Here is a 21,057-nt window from a genome sequence, read left to right as displayed (position 1 = left end):
TAATCGACTCATTTGGGTTCGATTTTGACCCACTTTAAACGGCCAGATTTCGTTCAAACTTCGTAGATTTATCGAGGACCGTTGACAATACATTAATTTGATAAAATTATTCCATTTTTCAATTTGCAAATTATGATTATTGTTAATTTAATATAATTTTTCATCTATCGTCGATAAGGCAGGAGAAAGGCGTGCTTTATAGTTTTTTTAAACTATCTTTATTCTTAGAGAGTTTCGCTAGACTGAACCATATTACAATTGTTCACATACTGACAGTCAAATCGGTTTGCGAATAGATTTAGAATACTGTTGCAGCTGTCACTCACCCTGCTCATCAAGGAACCGCGAAGTTTTCGCATTTTAGTATAAAAACAATTTACCAGGGCCTCGGCAAAAATCCCCGATGCGCTACAGGATCGTGGCAGGCGCAAGAGTATTCCAAATGCATTATTACTAAACAATTATGAAAGTCAAAGATCTTAACAGTGGGAGGCTCCTTTGCACATTCGGACACTGTTGTCCGATAGAGCTGGCATGTTGTACTTGGAAGTATGTTTCTATTATGACAGACGTGGTCGGTTTAGTTAAATAGAACCGAATTAAAAGGATGGCTCTTATGAAAGAGTGGGATTACCAGTTGAATGCTCCTTTGCACCGGATGCTGGCTAGATTATGGGTACCACAACGGCGCTTATTTCTGCCATGAAGCAGTAATGTGTAAGCATTATTGTGTTTCGGTCTGAAGGGCGCCGTAGCTAGTGAAATTACTGGGCCAATAAGACTTAACATCTTATGTATCAAGGAGACGAGCGCTATAATTCTAGTGCCGCACATAATTTTTGGGTTTTTCAAGAATCCTGAGCGGCACTGAATTGTAATGGGCAAGGCGTATCAATTACCATCAGCTAAACGTCCTGTTCGTCTCGTCCCTTATTGTCATAAAAAAAAATTATACCGGAGTCTTTTACTTTGAAATAAGGTGTATGGAAAATAGTTATTTAAGTTCACACTATGAGTATGAGTCACATATATATATATATATATATATATAATTTCTATGAGAGAATTTATTGACGCACGGTTTGACAGTTTTGCTGTGAAACAATTTCATTACGACAGCAGGGTGCATATTTTACGAAGTAATTTTTGATGTTATGATATATTATTGATAAATTCATATAAAAACATAATTTTATTTATTATATACAGAACAACGTTTGTCAGGTCAGCTAGTTATAAATAAAGCCAAATATAAGTTTCACTTCACTTGTAAATTGATACAAATAGCGCGATATAAATCAGAATTATATGGCAATAATTTGTTGATTGTCTACCATTTATTAAAGTAATTTTGTTTATGGCAACACTCAATTAATGAATGAGTTTTCTTTTGGTAGAATTACATATTATATAGCGATAGTGTCTTATCGTTGAATAATCAGTTCTAATTACTCATACAGCCCTACTTTTTGATAACAGGCAATAAATTTAAACAATATCTTATGTTTTTAAAGTGATAACCCCCACTTCTAGGATTAATACACAAATAAAATTTGATAAACAAAATTTTATGAACGATGCGGGACTCGAACCCACGACCTCCGCCGTCCCGTGCCGGTGCTCTAACCAGTTGGTTAACGGAGGAGCTTTGACGCCGGAGCAACCATTCGAGTGACGTACCGTTATAAAATCTTGTTTGCTTTGTTCAACTATCAGGTTGTGGCTTCATCTACAGGATCTATATTACAGTTGATAAACTGCTCAACCCCACTATTTGCATATTAGGAAATTGACTTGAGATGTCGCTCTTATAAATCTAAACAATAGGTTACTCGAACGGTTGGCTCAGTTGGTGAGAACACCGGCACGGATGCCGGAGGTCGTGGATTCGAGTCCCGCATCCTTCATAAAATTTTGTTTTTCAAATTTTATTTGTGTAGGCAATAAATTAACATAACAGTCGGATGTTAAAATTATTTTTTCTTTTCTGGAGCCATTTTGATTTAGTTAGGTAGTTAAAATATTAAGACACAAAATTAAAAAAAAAATACATAATAAATTGTTATATTATTATAAGCTGATCCGATAAACGTTGTTTTGCCATATAAATTATTTTTAGTGAATGCTTTGGTATCGAAATAAAAAAAAACTAACTTAAAAAAAATTTATTGAAGTAGGCGTTGCGTTACTTTGCGGAAATCCATAATTATCCAAATTATTATTATTCTCGTGCCAGATTTTGGCGAGTCAACACGTCCTGAGGATGCCTCGTGTAGAGTTGAAACACGTGTCGAATTGTTTAAAGACAAATACTGGCGGAATTAATACTAAAGAAACTCAAATCATTTGGATAATAACTAACTTATAACTTATATGTGTACAAATTATTTAAGTTTTCTTTAGTGTTAATTCCGCCAATATTTGTCTTTAAAACAATTCGACACGTGTTTCGCCTCTACACGAGGCATCCTCAGGACGTGTTGTCTCGCCAAAATCTGGCACGAGACTGAACTTTCAGTCTCGTGCCGAATCACGTGTCGAATTGTTTTAAAGACAAATATTGGCGGAATTAACACTAAAGAAAACTTAAATAATTTGTATAATTATGGATTTCCGCAAAGTAACGCCTAATTCAATAAATTTACTTATATGTGTGGAAATGTAGTCACTTTTTGAATGATTAAAGCACTGTGGACGATCTGCAATAAAAAAAAAATTAGGTAAGGGCTACCATCATCAGTTAGGGATATAAAAAATAGTTAAAGACCTATTCTCAGACTTACTTAATATAAGTTATTTATAATATACTGGCTGACCCAGTAAACGTTGTATTGCCGATATTAAAATCGCGATACAAAAGTAACTGTTGATCGTAGATGGGTGAAAATTTGAAGTTGTATGTATTTTTTAATGCTGACTCATAATCAAACAAATTTAAAAAAAATGTCGAAAAAATTCAAAATAAACATTTCGTACCACCCTTAACATTTAGGGGCATGAAAAATAGATGTTGTCCGATTCTCAGACCTACCTCATATGCACTCAAAATTTCATGAGAATCGGTCAAGCCGTTTCGGAGGAGTTCAATGTTTAACACCATGACACGAGAATTTTATATATTAGAGATAATGCGTTAGGTATTAAAGTGTTGTCACTCAAAATTTTTTAAAAATCCAAAGGATATGAACAATACTCCGATTACACTCGTCACCTTGATCTATAAGATTTTGAAATTCGAACCATTAAGAACATTTCAACCGTCATCCTGTAAATAAAAAAAAAGCCCGCTGCGTTTCTTGCGCCCGTTCTTCTCAGGTCTGAGGCATACTTTTTCTAATGTGCGATAGTTTTTGACGTTCAATATATTGTGTAAACAATTTGTTTTTTTTTTTAAGTGATAATCCTCAGTTCTGGGATTAAAAACAGAAATTAATTTTGAATACAAAATTTATGAACGACGCGGGACTCGAACCGGCGACCTCTCGCGTTCGAGCGCTCTTTCACTGAGCCAACCATTCGAGTGACGTTTCGTTGATAAATCTTCTATGTCTTGTTCAACTTTCAGGTTGTGGTTTTATTGAAACAAATAAAAATTTAATTTGTGTTTAATAAGTGATTTGAATTCCTATCTATATAAATGAAAATGAATTGCTGTTCGATAGATCGCTAAAACACGAGAACGGCTGGACCGATTTGGCTAATTTTGGTCTTGAATTAATTGTGGAAGTCCAGAGAAGGTTCAAAAGATGAATCAATATGAAAAAATGTTCGGAATTAAATAAAAACAACAATAGTGTTTTTCCTTTGATGTTCAGAAATCAAATTGAAAGAATAGTTTAAAATGAATAACTGTTTAGAATCTTTATATCTTTCTAACTTTCTACGGAGGTAAGAAACAAATTTAATTTTAGCTATTTATAGTTGGTAGATTTTATGTTCGATTATTTGGTACGTCTGAAAATCGGTAGTCATCTATTTTTAGACCCCAAAAATTTTAACTATTGATTTTTTTCTTATGACTTTATATGGCAATACAAAGTTTGCTGGGTCTGCTAGTTTTAATAAAAATATTAAAGTGAAACATCGTCTCAAACTTTTTCGTCTCTGTGTTGCACGTCGCGAGACGGTCGGTCGGCGCCTATAGTTCGCAGCAGCTGACCGTGTAGAGTATAGACTATTACTCATTTGTGCCAGTGCTCCACGCTATTTTGTTTATTTTTGTCAGTGTCTAATGTAAATATTATTCCAAAATTTTTTAATTAATGTGAAAAAAAGTTTCACTTTTACCGTGATTTCATAAAACCGCACAAAACCTTTTCTTGAATTTGAACTACATATTACTCAATCTACCTTCAATTCATCTTATCCGTATAATCGATCTCGATTTTTCTTTTCCAATACTGTAACATTATTTTCTGTAACAACCTTCAAAGTCCAATACCAAAGTATTTTAATATTAAAGTTATTACAACTGTGACAGAGCAAAATCGTATGAATATTAATGACGAAATTTTATTCATAATTCAAATTCAAAGTACATTCAGTATAGATACTTTCAAACGAAGATACATTATTATTATCTTGGCAAATCCTTAGTAATATTATAATTGTGAATGTAAGTTTGTTTGTTACACTTTTACGCCGGAGCTTCTGAACCGATTTACCAGTGGGAGGCACAACGGTGAAGCAGTAATGTGTGTAAATATTACTGTTTCGGTCTGACAGGACGCCGTAGCTAGTGAAATTACTGGGCAAATGAGACTTAACATCTTATGTCTCAAGGTGACGGGAGCAATTGTAGTGCCGCTCAGAATTATAGACTAGAGGTTGGGAAATGACATCCATGGCTCCTGCGGGATTTGTGAAAAACTGAATTCACGCCGATGAGTTATTACTATACCAATAGTAGGTTTAGTTTGTCATAACGATCTTCCTCGAAATAAGATTCATATATGTATATATAATATGTTGGGAACGGGAGCGAAAACGGGAACCGGAACTGGAATAGAACATGAGATAATCTTCAAGCAAAGTTTATCCAAACCCTTTATCTACGCGGACGAAGTCGCGGGCATCAGCTAGTAAATAATACAAGTTACAACATTATGAGTTTAATAAATTTAATGAATCCCCTATACAAGTCTCTATTCGATATAACTGGCAACCCCAAGGGATCTCAAATTGAAATCTTTCTATCCTTATTATTTTAGGCATGTGGCCGATCTGAAAGTATATTATCTACTCTTGGTGCTAAAATAGAAAAGATCTCGATATCACAACCAGATCAAATATCTATAAAAATATTGGCTGAATCGTAAAAACTTTTGCCTCTATGCGCGACTCTAACTCTAATGCGATATATAAATATGAAAAAAGATACGTTTTCTGTTTTTTTTTTTGATTAAACTTAGATAAGTAAGTTTTAAATTCCTATAATATTAGGTACTAATAGTTTCTAATTCAGCTTAAAATAAATAACTCTGAAAAGGCATCATTACCGGATTGTACATTTCAGCTTCACATATTGAATTTTATACGTAGGTACTTCTATATATACACAGTCACTAACGCTTTTTTCAACTAGCATCAAATATATTATAGTAAGTCCTACGGAAAAAAGTAAGTAAATCAAACCAGTCAAATCCATAAATAATTTCAGACGAGTCAAATTTGTATGATTTATTTATTTATTAAAGCAAACTTTACAGCATTTCTATTCTATAAATTAATACTAGAAACTATATACATGTATTGCTTTTAACAAAGTTTGTCAGGTTAAATAATAATGAAATAATAATGATGGTTAATAATTGGTAATTGAAAATGTCATACAAATCATTTATTTAAAAATTCACCAACACTCAACAGAGGTCTGTTACACATTGGATTGATACACAATAATATAATCAATGTAAATTGTAAGGCAACCGAAAAAGCTAAAAAGAAAAAAACAATCAATTTGAATATGGAACGAAAAAGAATGTGCTTTGTGGGACCGATATTTGGCTAACACGGCCGCCCATTCGTGCGTGTTCGAAATATGAAAAATTCGGTCGAGGAAACTCCTTCTGAAGTTCAGATAAACGAATTTACAGTTCTTCACTTCTTAGTATTTCAGTATTCTCGCGGCAGGCGTTGAGATAGGACGTGTGCTATGTGCGCGACAAAAGTTTCGTCCGCAAAGTTTACGTACGGGAGTGAATTGAAATAAATTAACGGGCGTGTTATTTAGGTGTTTTTATTAATGTGTACAGGATCATAGCATTTGCGGTCCGGTTTACTGTAAGTACTTCATCTTTGATATACTTTTTGGTATTTTTTTATTAACCGCAATACGTTAAAGATTATATTTATTTGATGGTTCTTTGAATTTTTAATTTAATTATTTAATAATAAGACATTGTAATTGGAGTTTTTCAGTAATTCAAAAATATACATTTTAACAAAAATAAATTTAAAATATTTTTTTTGAAAGTCAAAATCTTAATTAATTAAAAACCCATTCTGAGGTACCACCCAAGAAACTCAGCGGACTCTTATTTTAGTAAAATTTTGTAACAATAAAATTTATTGATTAAATAGTCTTACAGCTCCAGTCGCTCCATTCCTAATTACTCATGAAGAAAGTCATTTATGTTGTAGCAACCCTTAGCACATTAACGTTTTTACAATAATTTTGAACATAATATATTTTTGTTTTGTAAATTTCTGGGATTATATTGTAAAATCTAATATATAAAATTCTCATGTCGCGGTGTTTGTAGTTAAACTCCTTCGAAACGGCTTGACCGATTCTCATAAAATTTTGAGTGCATATTGGGTAGGTCTGAGAATCGGACAACATCTATTTTCCATCCCCCTAAATGTTAGGGGTGGTCCACACCAAATTTTATTTTAATTTTTTGACATTTTTTTAAATTTGTTTGATTATGAGTCAGCATTAAAAAATACATACAACTTCAAATTTTCAGTCATCTACGATCAACAATTACTTTTGTATCGCGAGTTTAATATCGGCAATATAACGTTTGCTGGGTCAGCTAGTATCATATAAAAATTACTTAATTAATATGTAGGTAAATATTATGCATACTACTCGAGTCAGTCGAGTTAGTTAGTCTTTTGGACAATATATATTATAACTGAAAATTACCAATTGGTATGTGGTGAAAATGCAACAAAAATAACATAAGAAATCAGTTTTTATGAAATGCATTTAGTTATAAGATTATCCAAGTCCATTTGATGTTAAAAATAATAATAACCTTTCAAAAGCCTATATTCATTTTTAAATATATTGTTTCTTGCGCCGCTTCTTCTCTCTCAGAGCGCCACTTGTTTCCGAAGCGGTCTAGTAGTTATTAGAAATTACTTCAAAAAGAATTCTAAAGGAATCAATTTTGAGAAAATAAATGCCTTTTATGCCTTTTAATATATCTGCTTATTTATAGTAACTTACAATTAAGCCCTTTATATGTAGGTCTCAGAAACTTATTTCTGCAATCTTTATTTTGTTTAAGGTTTTTGGTGGAAAACCCAGGAAACTGGGAAAACCTGGCTATTTGCTCCATTTTATGTTAATTTAATGGTTTTGTATTCAGTTTTCCATAATATATTGGGTGACTTCATGTAAACAAATCCATTAGAAGTAAATCTGTGACTTTTTGGTATTATGATCTCACTAAAAGTTCGTTTCCTAGACTTGTCAAGTCCAATTTCAGTGTTAAAATGTAATGAGTTAACGCCGAACTCTAGGTTCTTTAAGCTCTACATCTATAGCTCGCACAAGTGGAAGTCCGACCCGCTCCCGAAGAGTTCCGTACCATCGTATAAGAAAAGTGCAGTACCATTTACATACTTATATCTGTAATATAAACATACTAACATATACTTTTTTGATTTTGCAGAATACTTTTCATATAATACACTTACAAACTGCTCTTTCTGCTGCTGGCAGCGAACTTCTATGATAGCATATCCCTTGTCATTGTGGACAGTCTCTTTAATAGTATTTCGCTGTGAACTTTAATCTCCTATTTCATCCCCATGTAAGTCAAAGTTTCAAAAATTCTCGAACAAATGTTTATGAATTATTTATTATCAAGTGTCTAAATACAAAGTTTCATGGTTTTATCTTTGATAATGACGATATTCTATACAAACTAAGATCCCCTATTTCAACCCCTCCATTATTTTTTGCAATGAAAGCCTATGCTCTTAATAGTGCTTTTCATTAACACTAGAAATAAGGGATTACTTGTAACTTATTCTAGTAGGCTTCATAAGATACATAATAGCTTTAAGGGTAAATGTTTACTGTACTTTTATAATAAAGTCCTAGCCACTATTCAGGCATTATCTAAAAATAAATTTAAATTATAAAGCTGCAGTGTTTATTTGTTTGTTTGAACGCGCTAATCTCTGGTACTACTGGTCCGATTTGAATGATTCTTTCAGTGTTCCATTTATCGAGGAAGGGTATAGGCTATGTTTTTTATTTTCAAAATTAGGGATCCGTAATAAAATTGCTATTTTGTAACACAAGGTGTAAAATCGAAAACCTATTTTTGCGTGCGCTGCAAAAACTATTGACAATAGAACAAAATGATGTACAGGCTATAATATAGGCAATATTTTATTACTTATAAAACTATCGCGTGAATTATACTTTATATGGCAAAACAACGTTTGCCGGGTCAGCTAGTCTATAAATAAATTTAAATATTTTATTAAAAAATGGCTCTTGTTTTATAGCGATAGAAATGACTGTACAATATTGTATATTTTTATTGAAAAAAGCGCAAAAAATGCTGGGAGAGTTTCTTGCGGCCGCGTCTTCTTCACCAGAGCGCCATTTGTTTCCGAAGCGGTAGTAGTATCTAGTATATTAGAAATGACTTCAAAAAGAATTCTAAAGGAATCAATTTTGAGAAAATAAATGCCTTTTATGCCTTTTTATGTCCCTTTTCAAGCTCTAGTCTATCTCTATGCTAAATTTTATCAAAATCTGTCCGGTGGCTTTTGCGTGAAAGTGTAACAAACAAACTTACATTCACATTTATAATATTAGTAGGGATTATTGTATTAGCATTTGCAGCCAGTTTGGAATTACTATTATGAGATTACTTCGCACACGTCTAGCAATTTCGATTTAGAAAGAATAGACGAACGGATAGCGCATTCTTATAGCTCAAACACACGATCTGGTTTGGTCCTTCCGACGGTCCGGTGGTCTCGCACAGTATTTCCGGACCGTACCACGAAACACCAAGTGGGAGTCATGAAGGGTTCCACACTTAAGCACTAGATTCCTATATATAACACTAGCTGACCCGACAGACGTTGTTCTGTAGATATTAAAAAAAATACTGTTTTATAGGAATTTGTCAATAATTTTTCAAAACCTCAATAATTATTTCATAAAAAATGCTCCCTGTTGTTTGAAATAATGAAATTGTTTCACAGCGGAACTGTCAAACCGTGCGTCACTTAATTCTCTCATAGAAAATATGTCCATACAAAACAAATATTGAAAATAAAAATAATTATGGGTCCCGAATTGAAATAAAAACTATCCTATCTCTCAAGTTGGACCGAACTGCACTCCATGAAGTAATCCCCATTTAAATCTGTTCATTAGTTTGGGAGTCCTTCACGGACAAACAACGTGTCACGTAATTTATATATATACTAAGATTATACTACTACTGTATTTAAGTGCTCTACTCAAGTACTTGTTAAATACTTACGTATTTGCGGTCGTTTTGGATTACTCCATTTTGTTTACTATTATTTTACCTGTTATTTTAGCGGTAATAAATGATGCTACATACATTATTAAATAATAATCATATTCCACTTCGAATATTCTATATTTTCTACAAAAAACATTGTAAATCTTAAGGCGACACTAAATGCCAGCGACCTTGAGCGATATGAGTACACGGCTTCCGGCCCGCCATCTATGTAACAACGCCAATATTTTCAAAATTCTTGCGTGGAAAACAGTTTATATGCTTACAATCCTCGTTATTCATTACTAATCTGAATAAATATACCAACACAAAAATGTAAAGCTATAAGAATAACTTTTCTGAGAGTTGTACTAAATGCCAAAAAACTTGTTTAACTGCAAGGAAAAGTGGTAGTTCAAAAAGGCTCTGGATTGAAAACTATAACCAACAGCAAGCATTAGAAACCTACAAATAAGACTTAAGTATATGTGTGACAGGATTAAGTAGTGTTCATAGCTCGAAATGCCATATTATCACCAAAAAACTTGTCTAAAAACACCTTGTTTGCATGTTTTCTGCTTACTATTCGCCTTAATATATATATATTTCTTTTGTGCGTCTGTTGTAACTGAACTACCTCCTAAACGGCTGGACCGATATTTAATGAAACTTTCTGTGTGTCTTCAGGTGGATTCGAGAATGGTTTATATTCACAATTGAACTACCTCCTAAATGGCTTGGCCGATTTTGATGATTATTTGTGTGTTCCAGTGACTTTGAGATTGGTTTAGATTCTCAATTCCGTCCATATAATATAATTCTTCTGCTCATGTGTATGTTAGTGAACTCATCCTAACGGCTTGACCAAATTTTTAAATTTAAGACGTGTGTACAGGACAACGTCTGTCGGGTTCACTAGTAATATATAATATCATATACCAATGTATGTACAGATTTTTAGATAATTTTGATTTATAAATCGTACTCCATTTTCAGTAGAAGTATATTTCTTTTGACCGCATGCAAGTTTTTAGCGTATTCATTTAAAGATATCCTTCAAATATCTTTGTAAAATCAGAATATATCTCCAGCAGAACGGTGGGACCATCAAACTATGCCCGGTGTAAGGTGCCATCGCCGGAATATCTGTTTCTCCCGCCGAATAGTCTGGTGGTTCCATCTATGTTAAATCACACTACAACAAACAGTTACGGTCTGAAGGGCACCGTAGCTAGTGAAATTACTGGGCAAATCTGGCATGAGACTCTTGTAGCTTGTAAAATTTTTGGGGTATAAAAAATAGATGACCGGTTCTCAAATGTACCAAATTGCCATCTTCCAACTCTAATGTGTAGATTGAATAGTAATATTAAAATTTCGATGAAAGTGCTGAATCATAATTAAATAAAAATAAAAATAAATTGACACAAAAAAAAATTAATAAATATATTTAGGGGTATGAAAATTAGATGTTGGCCGATTCTCAGACCTACCTACACACACAATTTTCAAACAAATTGCTTTAGCCGTTTTGGAGGAGTTTGGTAACAAACACAGGGACAATTTTAGGAGAGGACAATTTTATATACATAAGATATAAGCGATGGTTAAAAAAAACGTAAGCACAGACATCAATATCGTGGTGTATGCTTGTATGTAAGTGGTGACGCAGATTTAGTTTTCGTTGAACAAGAGTTATGTGGGCGATATCACGTTAATAAATTCAGTTTAATTTATTAACTGTTTACAAATATACGGGCGGGATTAATTTATAACGACCTACTAATTATATCTAACGCCGACAGAGACACAGGAATGCTTCGGAGATTATTTATTTTAATAATTATGTATGTAAGTGAGAACGTTGTGGTCTGAAAGAAGATGTTGTGACAAAAATTGAGAAAGAACTATTGACGAACGATACCAGTGGGAGGCTCCTTTGCCCAGGATTCCGGCTAGATTATGGGTACCACAACGGCGCCTATTTCTGCCGTGAAGCAGTAATGTGTAAACTTTACTGTGTTTCTATCTAAAGGGCGCCGTAGCTAGTGAAATTACTGGGAAAATGAGACTTAACATCTTATGTCTCAAGGTGACGAGCGCAATTGTAGTTCCACTCAGAATTATTGGGCGTTTCAAGAATCCTGAGCGGCACTGCATTGTAATGTGCAGGGCGTATCAATTACCATCAGCTGAACGTACTGCTTTCATAAAAAAAAGAAGAAAGGGTTTACAGACAGTGTGAATGAAAGTGTTGGGAGGGATAGACCTAGGCAGACGTTTCGAGATCAAATCAGGGACTTCTTGAAAAAAAGGCCAGCTCAAGAGTAACCTAAACCGAAGAGCATGCATGAAAGGAATAATAAAAGTGGACGAAGCGAAACAAGTATGTAAGGATCGTAGCAAGTGGAAAGAAGTGGTCTCTGCCTACCGCTACGGGTAAGAGGCATGATTATATGTATGTATGTAAGCGAGAATAAATACTCCGGAAGGTCTGTCTTCTCAGCTATTGGTTTCAGATTCGATTATTCTTGCACGAATCATTCAATTTTGTGTCGAGTATTTGTCATAGTAGTCCTGCCTGCTTCCTGCCTTCTGTTGTAGTCCGTCTGTTTGTCAATATCAATTAATAAACCATAAGAAGTAAGATTTTTCTATGGAATAGGAGGACAAACGAGCGTACGGGTCACCTGGTGTTAAGTGATCACCGCCGCCCACATTCTCTTGCAATACCAGAGTAATCAGAGGAGCGTTGCCGGCGTTAAAGGAAAGTGTACGCGCTTTTTTTGAAGGAACCCATGCCGTATCGTCCCGGAAAAACCGCACAAGGAGGCTCATTCCACAGCTTTGTAGTACGTGGAAGAAAGCTCCTTGAAAACCGCATTGTGGAAGACCGCCACACATCCAGATGGTGAGGATGATAACCTAACTTGTGGCGAAGGTGGAATTCGGCGGCATGAATCAGGTTAAACAGCTCTTCGGAACTCTCCCCGTGATAAATACGGTAGAAGACACACATAAAGGTAGACAACGCTCATGTGATTCACCTGGTGTGGACGTCGCGACGTCTCTACGCAACGTAAAGTGATCCAGCCGTTCACAGAGCACTGGGTCCCCGAGATCAAATGGTTCGAGCTGATACTGGGGTGCGCTAGACCAGAGATGACAGCAATACTCCATATGTGCCCGGACCTGCGCTTTGTAGAGCGCTAGAATGTGGACCGGCTTGAAGTATTGTAGATGGTGAAATCTAGAACAGCGGCCATGCAAATCTATAAAAATCTTTCTTGGACAAAAGTATTTCACAACTAAATAGTATTATTATCATCATAGTACTTAGTGCATAGTATTTATTTACTGTAACTATAATTATTGTTGTAAAATATGTTGTTGGTGTAACTATTTGAACAAAACACCATTTTTTTTTGGATCTGTAAGCTGAACGACACTGGTCGCAAGTGATCACCCTTGCTTACATGCTCATCTCTATTTTTTATTTAAATAAAGGACGAGACGAGCATAACGTTCAGCTGTTGGTAATAGATACGTCCTGCCCATTACAATTCAGTGCCGCTCAGGATTATTGAACAACCCAAAAATTCTGAGCGGCACTACATTTGCGCTCGTCACCTTGAGACTTAAGTTGTCAAGTCTCATTTGCCCAGTAATTTCACTAGCTACGGCTCCCTTCAGACCGGTAATGTTTACACATTACTTGCTTGCTTCAAGGTACAAATAGGCGCCGGCGTGGTACCCATAATCTAGCCGTGCAAAGGAGTCTCCCACTGGTAATTTATTATTGTATGTAATATCTAATACTTCTTATAATAGGTATTATGTTATACTCTATAACTATGGGACTATGAGACTTAGAGAAAACTCATGAAAGGAGTCATACCCCCAATTTATAAGAAACCAATAACTGCATATTTAGTTTTTTTTTATTTCTTGAACCTTTAACGGAAATCGAGCTGAATGATTTTTCAAAAAAATTACACCTGTGTATTTTTCGGACCAATGGACTCTACCCAATTTTTTTTAAGTTTTCTTTAGTGTTAATTCCGCCAATATTTGTCTTTAAACAATTCGACACGTGTTTCGCCTCTACACGAGGCATCCTCAGGACAAGTTGACTCGCCTCTGGCATGAGACTGAGCCTCTACAGAATAATTAAATTTTCCAATGGACTCTTGCTGATAAGGATCAAACTATGTATAGAAATGTATTACAAAAAATTAAATAAACCCTGTATAGGTCGTAAAAATAAAATTGTTGGCCATTTTATAAAATTGGTGGACTTGTTTACTTGTGAAGTAAGATAAAGTTATAATGATGTTAATCTACTTGGCGAAACAAACAAGGCGTTAGCCCGGAATCGCGTTATTAGAAAGTTCTAGATGATATTACGAACGTAACCTTGAACTTAAGCGATTTGGACGTTAAATATGGAAAAGTCAAGTTAGACTTTGAGAATTTCTATGGCTCCAATCCCTACTAATATAATAAATGTGAATGTAAGTTTGTTTGTTACGCTTTTACTCCAGTGGGAGGCGCCTTTGCATAAGATGCCGGCTAGATTATGGGTACCACAACGGCGCCTAGTTCTGCCGTGATGCAATAAGCTGTATGTAAGCATTACTATGTTTCGGCCTGATGGGGGCCGTAGCTAGTGAAATTACTGGGCAAATGAGACATAAGATGTTAAGTCTCATTTGCCCAGTGACGAGCGCAGTTGTAGGGTCGCTCAGAATTTTTGGTATTTCAAGAATCCTGAGCGCCACTGCATTGTAATGGGCAGGGCGTATCAATTACCATCAGCAGAACGTCGTGAATATGTATGTTTATTCGACGCTTTTTAAGGTCAGCAACGCTCTTGTGATTCCTCCAGAGGAATATAACACCATGTTACAGGAGAGTTATGGGCTGCGGTAATCATATACAGTCAGGTGATCCCTGTGTTCGATTGTCCTTCTCTTCCATAAAAAAGGAAATATATAACTTTAACTTCTTCTTCTTCTTCTTTAGCCGTTCTCAACCTCTCAGGTGTAGGCCTCCTTCAGTTTATGCCCTCTTTTCCGGTCTTGAGCAGTTTCCAACCACTTTGTTCCCGCCAGTCTTTTGATATCGTCGTACCAACGCATCTGCGGTCTTCCTCTCGGGCGTTTCTCACCCCACGGTCTCCATTCTTCATTAATTTCACTGCCTTGCACCACGAGCCATGCTTGCGGGCGACATGGCCACCCCACTCCCACTTCAATTTCGCAACACGTTTGGTTACATCGCTCACTTTGCTCTGCTCTCTGACCCATTCATTTCTTTTACGGTCTCTCAGTGTAACTCCTACTATCTTTCTCTCAATTGCCCTTTGAGCTACCTGAACTTTGTGGAGGATCTCCTCAGTAAAAACTTAAAAAAACAGATGCACTGGTCGTGAATACGAGCTTTTTGGTCGGCACTAATTTTCATGTTAAACGCGAACTTGAGTTTAGAGTAAGCTGCCCACGCCAGTCTTATGCGCCTGTCAATTTCGTTAGCCTGATTGTCCTTTCCCATTACGACCTCTTACCAAGGTATACATACTTTTCCACTTTTTCGATGAAAGTGCCATTTACGCTGATATTTGCGGTACTATTTAGGATGTTGGTCATGATCTTGGTTTTGTCGAGGTTCATTTCTAAGCCACACTGCTCAGATGCTTGATTGTAATCCTGTATCACAGCTTGAAGGTCGTCCGGGTTGTCCGCAAACAGTACTATGTCATCCGCAAATCGTAGGTTACTCAGTCTCTTGCCCTCTTTATTAAGGCCACGTTCTTCCCAATCCAACTTCTTGAAAATGTCCTCCATTACTAGGGTGAATAGTTTTGGAGAGAGTGCATCTCCCTGTCTTACTCCTCTCTGAATCTTGTCAGGTTGAGTTTCTGGTGGTAAGTTAACCTTTAAAGTTGCAATGTTGTACATATTTTTTATGAGGTTAGTGTAACGGTGATCAATACGGGCTTTCTGAAGGGACTGAACAACTGCCCAAGTTTCGATGCTATCAAATGCCTTCTTGTAGTCTATAAATGCGATCCACAGTGATAGTTGATATTCGGTGGCTTTTTCAATAATTACTCTCATAGTTAATATGTGATCTATAGTACTAAAACCACCTCTGAAACCTGCTTGCTCAACTGGTTGGTAATAGTCAAGTTTCAAACGAATGGTAACTTAAACAAAAGCCAACTAAAAACTCGTTCGACGGTGCCTTATTAACAATGGGCGAGTTGCAACCAAATCAACAATCGAAAAAAAAAAATTAATGATTTGTGTAACCGAGTGTTACATCTCATAGTTCATATAGTAAAAATCATCATCATCATCAGCCGGAAGATGTCCACTGCTGGACAAAGGCCTCCACCAAAGATCTCTACGACGATCGGTCCTGCGCTGTCCTCATCCAACGTATTCCGGCGATCTTGACCAGATCGTCGGTCCATCTTACCAACACTTCGTCTTCCGGTACGTGGTCGCCATTCGACAACTTTACTGCCCCAACGGCCGTCTGTCCGTCGAACTATACGTCCTGCCCACTGCCACTTCAGTTTCACAATCATTTGGGCTATGTCAATGACTTTGGTTCTCCTTATAGTAAACATATCATATGCAAATTTTAGGAATACCCACATGATGTCAAGGTCTTATTACAAAACTCGTGCCAGTTTGCTAATATTTAACAGTTAAACGATTAAATAAATATTTGTATATTTTATGCTAATTTAATAAGTTACATGTGAAATCAATGGTGTCACTATTACGAAAGCATTTGCAAATAAGAATAATATTCTCATCAAAGTATCAAAACAGTACCGCACGTGCTAATCAGACGGTACGTAATTAATTATTTATAAATACTAAAAAACACGCTTCCATAGAAAACCAAACTAAAAAGAGATATTAATAATAAATTGTTTATTTAAATTACCAATTATCTGTTTTTTAAAAATCATAGTGTAATACTTATTACCCTCCCCGGCTTCGCATTTCGAACATCAATGTCGCATAAATAAATAAATAATTTACCTAACTAATTAACTAATAAAATAATTAAAACAAAACGTTCGCATATACCATGCAATCACATCCTCCGAACAACATTAAAAATAAAAAAAAAACATTAATATATAATAAATACTATTTCTGTCTTATTTTTATAATTTTATATTAGGATCTATTATATCTAATCAGAAATGAGGAGATCCGTAGGAGAACCAAAGTCACCGACATAGCCCAAATGATTGCGAAACTTAAGTGGCAGTGGGCAGGGCACATAGTTCGACGGACAGATGGCCGATGGGGCAGAGAAGAACTCGAATGGCGACCACGTACTGGAAGACGCAGTGTTGGTGGCCCCCCCACAAGGTGGACAGACGATCTGGTCAAGATCGCCGGAATATGTTGAATGAGGGCAGCGCAGGATCGATCGTCGTGAAGATCTTTTGGGGAGGCCTTGGTCCAGCAGTGGACGTCTTCCGGCTAATGATGATGTTGTAACCCAGGGTTGTATAATATCAGGCCAGAATTTACTTGTTTATAGTTTCAAAGAGTGTGCACCTTTTATCCTATTCTTCGCTTCTCCGCTTCTCGTACAGCGGCAGAGTAGTTACACTCTTCGTCAAAATTTCAGCTATGTAGCTATAGCGGTTTATCTCATACAGCCCGGTTATAGAAAAACAGATGTACGGACAGCGGAGTCGTAACTTCGTCGTCTTGCGGAAGGAATCCAAAATCCAAAGACAGTGGTCTGTTTTTAAAGTCAAAAAGCAGGTTTTTGCTAACCGCATAATAAGAACTTATGCACGGTGTACCTAAAGCCCGTGTTTGTTTATTTCGGCGTATCTCCGAAACGCCTGTAGCTATTCGGACAGAACATTCACTGGCATATATCTTGTGTTAGAAGGAGTAACTGGGGATACTTCCTTAACAAATATTTTAATGTAACTTATATTTAAGAAACTATTCAGGATTCCGCAAAAAAAAAAATATGAAAACCGTAAATAAAGTCAGAATAAATCAAGAATATGCAAAATATTAACAATTAGACATTTTGCTTATTTTTTTGCTTTTGGTTTTTTCGGACGTAAAACGTTTCCCGCGTTTATTTGCAAGGTTGATTAACATACAGAAATTTCAGAATTATCGTTTAATTGACAGTGTTGTCAGTGATATAGTCAACATTTTGCTAATTCTTGGTTTACTCTCAGCTATAACTTTATACCAAGTTTATTTGTAAGGCCGTAAAAGCTCAACGTAAACGTTAAATTAAAAAAAAAATAAATTGAACCAAGTCACTTACCTACGTACTCGAAATCTAAGCGAGTGAAGTCGCGATATCGATTACTATTCATGTATGTCTATAGATACTGAAAATGTATGATTTTCTCTAAAAATAATACATTGTTCTCAAAATCGTGCATTCACTTTTCGAAGTGCAAGTATCGTTGGCGGTATTTTTAGCATTGTATTAAAATGGCTTTGATACTTCATTGTTTCGGCTTACGTAAGGAAAGAGTCGACGAACTCAACCCCAGTATCAATGTTGCAGTCTGTTGAAACGGTAAGACAATTTACGAAGTGCCCGGAATTTGACGTTACTTTATTTCGGGTAAGAACTCGGTTAAATGCGATCCATATAACGTAGTATCGTAATTCGAACTTGTTTTGATTTTGTGTAATAAGTACAATTTACCTGTATTTACTATACGTAAAAACTTATAAATGGTGCTTAGTTTTTTCTACATGGATATATTTACTTGAAGGCATGCAAATAAACCATATACAGTCTTCAAAGTCAAAGTCAAATAAAATTTATTCAATTAAGCTTAAACTATGCGCTTTGGAATAGTCACTATGAATATTTCTTTACTATTTCTCAAATTACTGGATTTACCATATGTTCGAAAAAAGTTGAGCTTGAGAAGAACACCAAGATGCTTCATGAACATGATGGTCGTGATTACTGTCATAATTAGTAATTGCATCCAACAAATCCATCCTTGAGGTTGACTTGTTGTCTCTTTGGTATGATATTATTGGACTACAGTGATTATTGGCTGCAATCACTAAAGTACCACAAATTAAGTTTTCTTGCTTTTCCCTGATACAAATGTAATTTTTTTCGTCTTTCGTTTTCCTTTATTATTAATTCTATTTTTAATTAATGAAAGTATCAGCACTAGCAGTAGATACACCTGATGTTAAGCGGCATCACCATAATAGTAACAACATGATCTAAGTTATAAAAAAGTGTGTGTGTGTGTGTGTAATCTTTACGCGCGATTGATGTAAAACTTAATTATAATACACTTTAGGAATAATTAACAGATACATATATATACTTTTTTGCTTATTCGAAAGTTCATAGACAAAATATGTTATTTTCGTTTGCCCTTGTTTGTCCTACCTATTCTAGGACATTCAGTATATAACAAATATTCTTCAAAATTTGAAAGACAAGAAGATTTAATTTATACCTTTAAATATATACTTACATTAATTAAAGCCGTGTTATTAATAAATGATTGAATAAAAATAATTAAATTATTAATATCACACATATCAATATAACGTTGTTATTGAATATTAACTCTATGGGCTTTTGCATGTCCGATTGACGAAGAAAAATTAACGAATGTCGCAAACGTCAGACTGAGAACTTTTATTTACTATTTATTAAAAAGTAGTCATAAATTAACAATTACACTTGGAGATTTTCAGAAAATATTACTGAGCAATTTAAAACAAATTTTTAAACTAATTAATTATAATGGTTGAAAATTGTTTCAATTGACTTTTTTTTGCCGGAAGTACTAACGTTACTTCCGTTAGAAAAATATTCCGTGTTACCCCCAAGTCATGCCTAAAGAAGTTTTACTTAAAAAAATCTGATGCATAGCATAAAAACAATAAATTATAAATATGCTAGTTTGCCCTGTGCTGCCCCGGGGCGTAAAAAGAATAGGGTAGTCCCAGGTCCAAGGGTGTCGTAAGAGGCGACTACGGGCTTTTTGAAAGTGGGAGAGTCACGCTGCTGTCTTATGACGTCAGCACAATCGGGCTAGACTCGTCCGGGTTACTTACCACACTCGCACATAATACCAGCGTGAAGTAGCGGCCTAGTGCCGCTATGTTTCGCATAGGTTAGTGTCGAGGACCGGAGGCCATTCCCCCCCGTCCTTCCCCCCCCCCCCCCAACAAAATATGAGAGCGGTCCTAAAAAAGAAATTACCCCAGGAGGGTACCGGCTCTTGTAGAGCCGGAGAATCCCTCACCGAGCATTCGCGCTCGGGCTGCCCCTCGTATTCTGGGGAGGGCACAGTACCGCGTATGTCACAGGACAAACAGGGCAGCAACACCACGGCACCCCGCTCCACGCTTAATGTGGACTTTTGTAACATCCGGGGAATTCACTCCAACTTAAACGCCGTCCACTACCACCTTGAGACGGCGCAGCCGGCCTTGTGTTTCCTTACGGAGACGCAGATATCTCGACCTAGCGATACGTCATATTTAACGTACCCCGGGTACAAAATTGAGCATAATTTCATGCCTCATGCCGGGGTATGAGTGTACGTTAGGGAGGATATCTGCTGTCGCCGTCTCGGCAATTTTGAGGGTAGGGGCCTGTCTACTCTCTGGCTCCGCGTAGATTTAGAGGACCGCGTCCGCATCTATGCGTGTGTCTACAGGTCCCATAGTGGTAACGCAGAAACGGATCACCTCATGGGCTGCGTTCAAGCGGCATTTGATGACGTGCTTGCTCAGATCCCCTCCGCTGAAATCGTAGTCTTGGGTGATTTCAACGGGCACAATGCCGTATGGCTTGGATCACGTACCACAGACTACGCAGGGCGATCTGTGCATAATTTTGCATTGGCGTATGGTCTGTCCCAATTGGTTGAGTCGCCGACGCGGCTCCCGGATGTGGATAGCCACATGCCGTCCTTATTAGATCTTCTGCTGACTACACATCCCGATGGTTACCAGGTCCTCTGTCGACGGCCCTCTCGGAACGTCCAACCATTGCGTGGTCAGGAGTGTAGTGCCTATCCGACGCCAACGTCGCAGACCACCAGCGACCCGCCGCGTTTGGCACTACAAGTCAGCAGATTGGGATAGGATGCGTTCCTTTTTTGCATCCTACCCTTGGGGCAGGGTTTGTTTCCCTTCGGATGATCCTAGTGCCTGCGCCGTTGCAGTAGCCGATGTGATACTGCAGGGCATGGATATTTTTATACCAAGCTCTGTAGTACCGACCGGTGGCAGATCACAGCCCTGGTTCGATG

At 36.4% G+C, this 21,057-nt stretch overlaps 1 protein-coding gene across 3 annotated transcripts in view; it reads left to right on the top strand.

The window, feature by feature from the left end:
- Nucleotides 1-6,135: 6,135 nt before the first annotated feature.
- LOC126977245 (thyrotropin-releasing hormone receptor) overlaps nt 6,136-21,057 on the top strand; it is a 155,300-nt gene continuing 140,378 nt past the window's right edge. For all 3 annotated transcript variants that reach the window (XM_050825977.1, XM_050825978.1, XM_050825979.1), the window contains exon 1: nt 6,136-6,282. The gene's annotated coding sequence lies outside the window, so the exon portion shown is untranslated. The remainder of the gene's footprint in view (nt 6,283-21,057) is intronic.

The sequence above is a fragment of the Leptidea sinapis genome, chromosome 44, assembly GCF_905404315.1.
Source record: "Leptidea sinapis chromosome 44, ilLepSina1.1, whole genome shotgun sequence".
NCBI classification, from domain to species: domain Eukaryota; kingdom Metazoa; phylum Arthropoda; class Insecta; order Lepidoptera; family Pieridae; genus Leptidea; species Leptidea sinapis.
Note: the sequence above shows the minus strand (reverse complement) of the source record. Positions and strands in the feature narration are given on the sequence as shown.